General features: G+C 34.1%; 1 protein-coding gene across 1 annotated transcript in view; it reads right to left on the reverse strand.

Annotated features, from left to right (window-relative positions):
- Positions 1 to 5851, reverse strand: part of LOC115215016 (mitogen-activated protein kinase kinase kinase 13) — a 183184-nt gene extending 177333 nt beyond the window's left edge. Inside the window, exon 1 of the mRNA XM_029784137.2 lies at positions 5705 to 5851. The gene's annotated coding sequence lies outside the window, so the exon portion shown is untranslated. The remainder of the gene's footprint in view (positions 1 to 5704) is intronic.
- Positions 5852 to 9179: the final 3328 nt, after the last annotated feature.

The raw sequence follows: 9179 nt of genomic DNA on the forward strand, positions 1-9179 counted from the left end.
GAAGTCATGAAGAATTTACTATTATTAATATGTTTTCTGTACAAACTAAACTTAGATATTGTGTCTGGGGAGAGTTATTCTCTTTTAGTGTCTTATTACTTAACACACTCACCGGTTGGATTTCCACTCATTTATTTATTTATATTTTCTAAAATTTTCGTTGTGTTTTGCAACCTCTTCAATAGTCAAACTTTTTACCATTAATCTCTTGTAACATGCTATTATTAGAAACTAGTTTCTCAGTAACAATTATTGTTACTTCAGACATCATTCTTATAAAATTTTCTGGTTAGTAAAATATATGCATGAAAACCAGTGATGTGTGTGTGTGTGTGTGTGTGTGTGTGTGTGTGTGTGTGTATGTGTGTGTGTGTGTGTGTGTGTGCACATGCTTGTGTGTGTGTGTATGTGTGTGTGTGTGTGTGTGTATACATATATATAAATGGGTACAGGCATGGTTGTGTAGTTAAGAGGCCTTGCTTCCCGACCATGCGGTCCTTATTTTAGTCCCACTGGACAAGAATCTTCTGCTATAGCCCAGGGTGGACCAAAGCCTTAAGAGTGGATTTGGTACACAACAAAAACTGAAAGAAGCCCATCGTATATGTGTGTGTGTTTGTGTGCATGTGTGTGTGGGTGCATGCATGTGTATGTGTGCCATCGTGTGTGTGTTCTTTATGTACTTTTGTCCTGACATTATGTGATAATTGTAAAAGAGCATCACTGTCATTCAAGTGATAATGTTTGTTCCCAGTCTTCCATGAAAATCATGTCTAGCCATGGGCAAATATGACCTTGCTTAGAAACAAGTGAGGATTGGTGACAGCAAGAGGAAATCTGCTTCAACAAATTCCATCTAACCCATGCAGGTATGGAAAAGTGGATGTTAAATGATTATGATGAAGTTCATACCCATCAACCAATATAGTAGGCATCCAAAGGAGCCTCTTTGCAATCTCTTTAGTTCTTGCTTGTTGTTTTCTCTAACACAGCTCACTTAACAGTGGATTAGATGAAGAGAAAAAGAATGCTTCAAAGGGGGAGTAATTATTATCTGGGAAATGTCAATAGTTTTATATCTAAATGATGCTGAAATGAAATCCTCTCACAATGAAGTCAAATTTTACAAGACAATGTTACATAACATTTAAGCCTTAACCTTTTTGTTACCATATTTCTGATGATATACTCTGTGTTTCTTTCAATTAATTTTTAAAATAACAAAGAATTTAGTAAAATAACTTAGTTACCATTAAGCCAATGTTAATAACATAAATTGTAACTAAGGTTTGGTGGAAGATTTTTATTCAGAACTTTTGAAAGCAAGACATTTGTACTACAGAGCCAGGGGTGGTTTCGGGTGGGTTGATATCAAAAGGGTTATATACTACTTTAACTTATCATTCCTTTACAATATGAAAAATCACCAGGATGGTATGGTAAAATCTATTCCAGTGTATTAGCAGTAGGTTGCAGTGTAAAAGGGGCTGTAATTGACTCAAAAATGTGAAGACCTTTCTAGGTTCCCACAGTATAATTAAATAAACTTTTGCTAGAAATGTAATATCCAACAAGAATCTTCAAAGGATACTTTTAAAACTTTCACTTCTATCATCATTGCTTAGATGTCTACTTTTCCATGCTTGCATGAATTGGATGGAAGTCAACAAATAGATTTTCTACAGCCAGTTGCCCTTCCTGTTGCCAGCCCTCACCTATTTCCAAGAGAGGAACTACTTTTCCATAGTTAGACATGTTTCCACAGGATATTAGAAAAGACTGACAAAACTTGTGTAAAAGTGACACTCATTTACACCTACCACACAATGTCAAGATGGCAAAAAAAAAAAAACTCACTCACACACACACACACACCTATGTATGTTTGCAAGTTACTCAGTGATCAAACTGGTACTGGTGCCATATAAAATGCACCCAGTCCACTCTGTAAAGTGGTTGGTATTAGGAAGGGCATCCAGCTGTAAAAAGCTAGTTGGGCCCAGTACAGTTCTCTGGCTTGCCAGCTCCTGTCCAACTGACCAACCCATGCCACAAAGGCAAGTGGACATTAAATGATGATGATGGTTTTCTTTCAGTTTCTGTCTACCAAATCCACTCACAAAGCTTTGGTTGGCCTGGGGCCATAGTAGAAGACACTTGCCCAAGGAGCTATGCAGTGGAATTGAAGCAAAAATCCATGTGGTTGAGAAGAAAACCTCTTAACAACACAGCCAGGCCTGTGCCTATGTCATGCCTGCACTCATAGTTTTAAATTGATCACACAGCAGATTTCCTAATATTGTTCATTTGTTACAATAACTAAACTTTTTTTTTTCTCTTAATCAGGCAATTGTTATGAGAAATTTTAACAAAACAAATCAGCTGAAAAGCATTCTTGGAGACACTCACTTCCTAATTTCATTAGATACTGCATAAAGTAGCAAATTATATTCTGCAAATTATAAATATTTATATATCTATGCAGAAACACACATACAAGTTTACTCTTAATTTGAATTTGCTTAGAAAATTGTATTCAAGTTTCAGAATATCAAGCTGATTATTTATCGAGATATAGTAAATAGATATACTATTGCAAAACAAAACTATAATTGCTAAAACACTATATATATATATATACATATATCACAAATAATAATAATAATAATAATAATAATAATAATAATAATAATAATAATAATAACAGTAATAAATAAATATATATATGCTGTTATATATATAACAGTGTGTGCGTGTGTGCGTGTTTGTGTGTGTGTAAAAGACATTTAAAAAGCTATATTTTAAGAGGAGCTCAAACTAGAAATTTTATCTTGAAATCAGAGCTTCGAGGAAATGCTTAGCAATCCTTCAAAAGTCAATTTATTTTAGTTTGCTTTTACTAATTGAAAACTGAAAATAGTTTCTAAATAACAAAACTTGAAGCTTTAAAAAAGCCATTGTATTTGATATTGTGAAATTGAAATATCTCAGCAAGTTAACAGTTAGGTTATTTAATATCTATAGCTTCTTGTTTTTCTTCATTGCAGTTATCATATATTTTATCATTTGCATGCCAAGAAGTTTTCCTTATCATTCACAATATTCCTTCTTGCAGTATGAGAAGGACAGCTGTTGTTGTTGTTGCTGTTTAGCTTTCCATTGAAGCAGCCTTTAAATCAAAGGCTTTCCAGCCATAGCCATCTCCTCTTTTTAGGGATATCTGGGACTTGTTTATTCAATGCATACGTTCCTTATTTAAAGAAGGGAGAATTTGATTTAAGAAAAATATGGTTGTTATTTCTAGCAGATTTGATGACCAGTGGAGTTTTTTTTTATGATGTCTGTATTAATGTGATTTTTCTGTATATAACTGAAGTTTAATTTGACACAGTGAGCAAATATTGACTTTAAAGAGAGGTTGAATGTGTCTGTATGAAGGTATTTAGCACATTAGTTGATGTATGAAAAGAAAATGAGTAAAAGAGAAAATAAGTGATGGTAATAGAAAAAATACTGAGTTGTGGTAGAGAGCTAGAGAATTAAATCATGACAATGAAATGATGATGATGATGATGATGATGAAGATAGTGGTAAAAAAGTTGGATGGATGGATGGCTACACATACATATAGACAGACAGACAGACAGATAGATAGATAGACAAACAGATACACAGCTAGACAGACAGGTAAACAGATAGACAGACAAACAGGTAACATTTTAAAAAGGATTTTCCTTTGAGTTACTTATAAATGCATTTCGCTGACAGCTTTATAAAATTAACAAACCTAGCACATATCTTTTCTTTGTTTCTACCTAAAATGTATAACAAAGTTGATACATTTTAAAGTGTGTAGAAAGAATGCAATTGTTTTCAAATATGTTAATTTGTTTGGGTCACTAAAATATGTTTATACCAGGTGTTCCAGTATGAAGCTTGACTGTAATTTTTTGTTGTTGGTATGCAATCTTAATATGTAGACACAAAAAAAACCCTTGTATATTGAGTAGAAGAGACAGTATGCATTATGCATAGCTATCTGAAACCAATCTGTATACGATAAAGATCTGTTATTAAATCACCATTATGCCTTAAATCACATTTTTGTGCTCATAAGAGCCTCAAAGTTAGTTAATATTCCATTTAGTCTACATCAATACCTCCTGCGGAAATGTATATGTTCTATTATTTTATTTAAGCTTAATAATAATAACTTTTTCTCTTAGAGAATAAGCAACAACACGATATAAGTTTTTGGATTTTACTATTTTTCATGAAATGGAGTCAGTTTCAATTCTCATTAGATTACAAATCAAATCATAATTGACTGAAGAAGTGTATGAATCAGAAGCATCTTAGATAAGATAAATCGTTGTTTTAAGTGTTTGGATAATACAATAAATGATTTCTATCAAATGTGCAAATAGATAAGCAAAAGAAAAAATATGTATGCCATCATCATTATCACTTAATTGCATAATTAATTTAGAGAAGTAAGAAATTAATTATGATTGATGTATTTCTTACATGAGTAAATTTTACATAATATTTTGTTGCTGTACTGTATTGATAAGTAAAATGCTGTATAGCACAATCATTTGAGCAATCAATATTTTCATATATGATAAACATATGAAAATAGAGTCCCTTTGGAAAATCTAAAAAGTTGAGGTAAAAATTTATGAAGAGTTTCTCTTAAGGCCAGTAAAATGGATTTTTGTTGTAGAAAAACAAGACAATTTTTAGATAAAAATAATCATTGGGAGCTGACAGATTTCAACCAAAATTATAAAAATTGATAACTAATTACTCTGTTAATTATATTGATGTGTGAGAACAATATGACATGCATGCTAATGATTATGATATAACTTAGAGCTTAAGCAACATATTTAAACACACGCAGCTAGTCATGCCGAAGAAGATATTTATAACCATAACAACATTCTGATAAAATATGTACTCTGCAATCTAAATACTCATCAATTGTTTTATGCTTTTCATTTGTCACATTAACAAAATTAAGTCCATTCATAAATTCAGTTGTTTACCTGTCACTTAAATTTTGACATATAATTGCTTTGAGAAGTTTAAGAATACAATACATTGTGATGTTTCTCGCCACAAAAAAAAAAGCTAAAGAAATAAAGCAGATGTAAAACAAAAATGTATTTTACTTCTTTAAGTTTTCTCTGGAGATAAACCAAAATGAATTTTCTTTTGTTTTAAATATTAATGCCAACAAAATAAATGGAAAATTTAAACACTTACAACAATTGAATTAATCTATGAGTTTTAATGAGGGTCCACATTAATGTTGGGTGAAAACATAAAAGCATTTACCTACGAAATCATTGATTAAATGATTTTTGAAGTTTAAAAATACATTTCTATGAATAATTTATATTATAAAAGCAACTGATAAAACATTGTTTACTTTTACCTGATAATTTCTCTGTTTTTTTTTACACAATAAGCAACATTTATACATAATTATAAATAGTATGAGATTGTTTAGTGCCTATTCTGACAACAATTACATATATAGATAAAAATTCACATGAACACCTGTTTGAAAGTTTGGAGATAATGAAGTATTTGTAAAATATTTGGGAAGAGATAACAACGTGCCTTTGCATTTTGTAGAATAAAACACCTTTTGTCTTACCAACAATCAGTTAATCTTTACTTAAATGAAACTTACCCCGGCTTTTAAAGTTCCAGTAGGATGAAAAAATGCCCGGAATAGGATAAATATTAAATACAATCATATAAGGTAAAGAAAGCTTGTTACGACTTAAAACCACTTGCTGTCACTGAGAATTATGTACACTAAATGGACTTCTGTGCTAGAATGTAGTGTTAGGCTGGTGACTCATTGCTATACAAGTTTTCAAGTTTTGACAGTGGCAGGTAGAACATACAAAAGTTTATAGTGGGCGGGGTAAGAGGTCATATAGTTGATAGCAGGCAAAAGGGGAAGTTTAAGAAAGTTGATTAGCAACAAGTAGCAAATAACAGGATAGCTTGATAAATGAATAAAAGTAGACAAAAATGATATTTTAGGATATACTATTAACAAAACAAAAAAAAAATCAATAAATTTGAAATACACAACTAACAAACAGAATAATGAAATGAAAAATACACATAGCATTAACTTATATCTTATTACTTTTAATTTGCAGAGCAGCTATCAATGAAACTGCAAATATATTACTGAACCCAACTAAACTATTTTATATGACCAGGTTGCTTTGAATTTGAATCCCAGTAAAGCAAACTTACATTTCTAATAAAACACAGAGATAGATAAGTCTCTTTTGTAATTTGTTTTTTCTAGAAAATGCTATTCAAGAATTGAAACCACACTGATTTACTTTTTTCATTTGCTTTATTTCATTTCATTAATTTTTGTCATTGATTTTTCAGCCAATAGTTTTCTGGGGTTTTTTTTCTTTTCTTTCAAAGTGTAAAAAGACTTACAGAAAAAGTGGAAAAATCTTAGAAAATATTAATTCAATAATTAAAAACAAGCTTAAATACCAACAGAAACTTGCAACAGTGTTTGAATAGATCCAGAATAATAGACACTAATGAATACCATGAAAAGTTTGTAAACCATAATAATAGATTTATATATAATATAATTTTATACAAATCAGTGAATATGACTATCTGCTTAAGAAAATACATATCTGTGTAAGTAAATGAGTGTGTGTTCATGTGTCAATGCACATAATGATATATATATATGTATTTATATATGTGTATATATATATATATATATATATTATATATATATATATATATATCATCATCATCATCATCATCATTTAGCGTCCGTTTTCCATGCTAGCATGGGTTGGACGGTTCTACTGGGGTCTGTGAAGCCAGAAGGCTTCATCAGGCCCAGTCAAATCTGGCAGTGTTTCTACGGCTGGATGCCCTTCCTAACGCCAACCACTCCGTGAGTGTAGTGGGTGCTTTTTACGTGCCACCTGCACTGGTGCCAGACAGAGCTGGCAAACGGCCACGAACGGATGGTGCTTTTTATGTGCCACCGGCACGAGGGCCAGGCGATGCTGGCAACGGACACGAAACGGGGCGGTGCTGGCAACGGTCGCGAAACGGAAAGTTCTCTTACATGCCACCGGCACTGGTAACACATCTGCAATTTCCATTGATCGATTTCCATTGATCGATTTCGATTCTGATCCGTATATATATATATATATATATATATATATATATATAATATATATATATATACATACACACACATATATGTATGTGTGTGTGTGTGTATGTATAATGTATGATCAAGTTGTACTAATCAGCACCATTAGCCGGTGGCTGACATAATGGAATAAGAGCTTTATTTGCATATTCAAATTGTTTCCCATAAACAAATTTAATAGATATATATCATCATCATCATCATCGTTTTTAATGTCCTCTTTCCATGCTGGCATAGGTTGGACGGTTTGACTGAGGATTGGCAAGCTAGAAGGCTGTACCAGGCTCCAATCTAATTTGACAAGGTTTCAACAGCTGGATATCCTTCCTAACGCCAACCACTCCGAGAGTGTAGTGGGTGCTTTTTATGTGCCACCAGCATGGGAGCCAGTCAGGCAGCATTAGTAATGGCTATGCTCGAACATTGCCAGTGCCGCCTTATACTTGTTTCAGTCATTTGACTGCAGCCATGCTGAAGCACCGCCTTTAGTTGAACAAATCAACCCCAGGACTTATTCTTTGTAAGCCTAGTACTTATTCTATTGGTCTCTACTGCCAAACTGCTAAGTTAAAGGGATGTAAACACACCAACATTGATTGTCAAACAATGGTGGGGGGACAAACACACAAATACATCCATACATACAAACACACATATATACATACATACATACATATATATATATATATATATTTATTTTATAGAAGGAGCTTCTACAGGACTAGAACAGTTCTAGTCCTGTAGAAGCTCCTTTTATAAAATAAATTAATTTACTCTGCTATGTATTGAGTACCTTATTTACTGTGGTTAACCCCGACTCAACCCAGGACCTACATATATATATATATATAATATATATATATATATATATATATACATATAAGTAGGTGAATGAATTATCCTATGTTTATCATCAGCATGGAAAATTCGTTTAACCGAAACCTGGGTAGCAAATTCATGTCAGGAAACACGGTTGAAGCGACCATATATATATATACATATACACACATATATACATACATACACACACACACACACACACACACATATATATATATATATATGTAATGCCAGTACTCACACTCGGCAGAGTGTAAGTACCTTGAGAGAAAAGCTGGACCTAAGAAGCATCAGTTGTGGTGTGCAAGAGAGACGTTTGCGCTGGTATGGTCATGTGGCGAGAATGGATGAAGATAGTTGTGTGAAAAAGTGCCACACCCTAGCGGTTGAGGGAACCTGTGGAAGAGGCAGACCCAGGAAAACCTGGGACGAGGTGGTGAAGCGCGACCTTCGAACTTTAGGTCTCACTGAGGAAATGACTAGAGACCGAGACCTCTGGAAGTGTGCTGTGCGCGAGAAGACCCGGCAGGACAAGTGAGTCCATAACCCGTGGCCTTCTACATGGGATGGAGCCAGCCTACGTATGCATACCTTCCCTTCTTGGGACACAAAACTCTACTTGTGAAGACGTGATGAGGCAAGTGAGGATCAGAATCGAAATCGATCAATGGAAATTGCGGATGTGTTACCAGTGCCGGTGGCATGTCAAAACTCTGCTTGTGAAGACCCGTTGAGGCAAGTGACGATCAGAATCGAAATCGATCAATGGAAATCGATCAATGGAAATCGATCAATGGAAATTGCAGATGTGTTACCAGTGCCGGTGGCATGTAAGAGAACTTTCCGTTTCGCGACCGTTGCCAGCACCGCCCCGTTTCGTGTCCGTTGCCAGCCTTGCCTGGCCCTCGTGCCGGTGGCACATAAAAAGCACCATCCGTTCGCGGCGTTTGCCAGCTTTGTCTGGCACCAGTGCGGGTGGCACGTAAAAAGCACCCACTACACTCACGGAGTGGTTGGCGTTAGGAAGGGCATCCAGCCGTAGAAACACTGCCAGATTTGACTGGGCCTGATGAAGCCTTCTGGCTTCACAGACCCCAGT

This window comes from Octopus sinensis, linkage group LG8, assembly GCF_006345805.1.
Source record: "Octopus sinensis linkage group LG8, ASM634580v1, whole genome shotgun sequence".
NCBI lineage: Eukaryota > Metazoa > Mollusca > Cephalopoda > Octopoda > Octopodidae > Octopus > Octopus sinensis.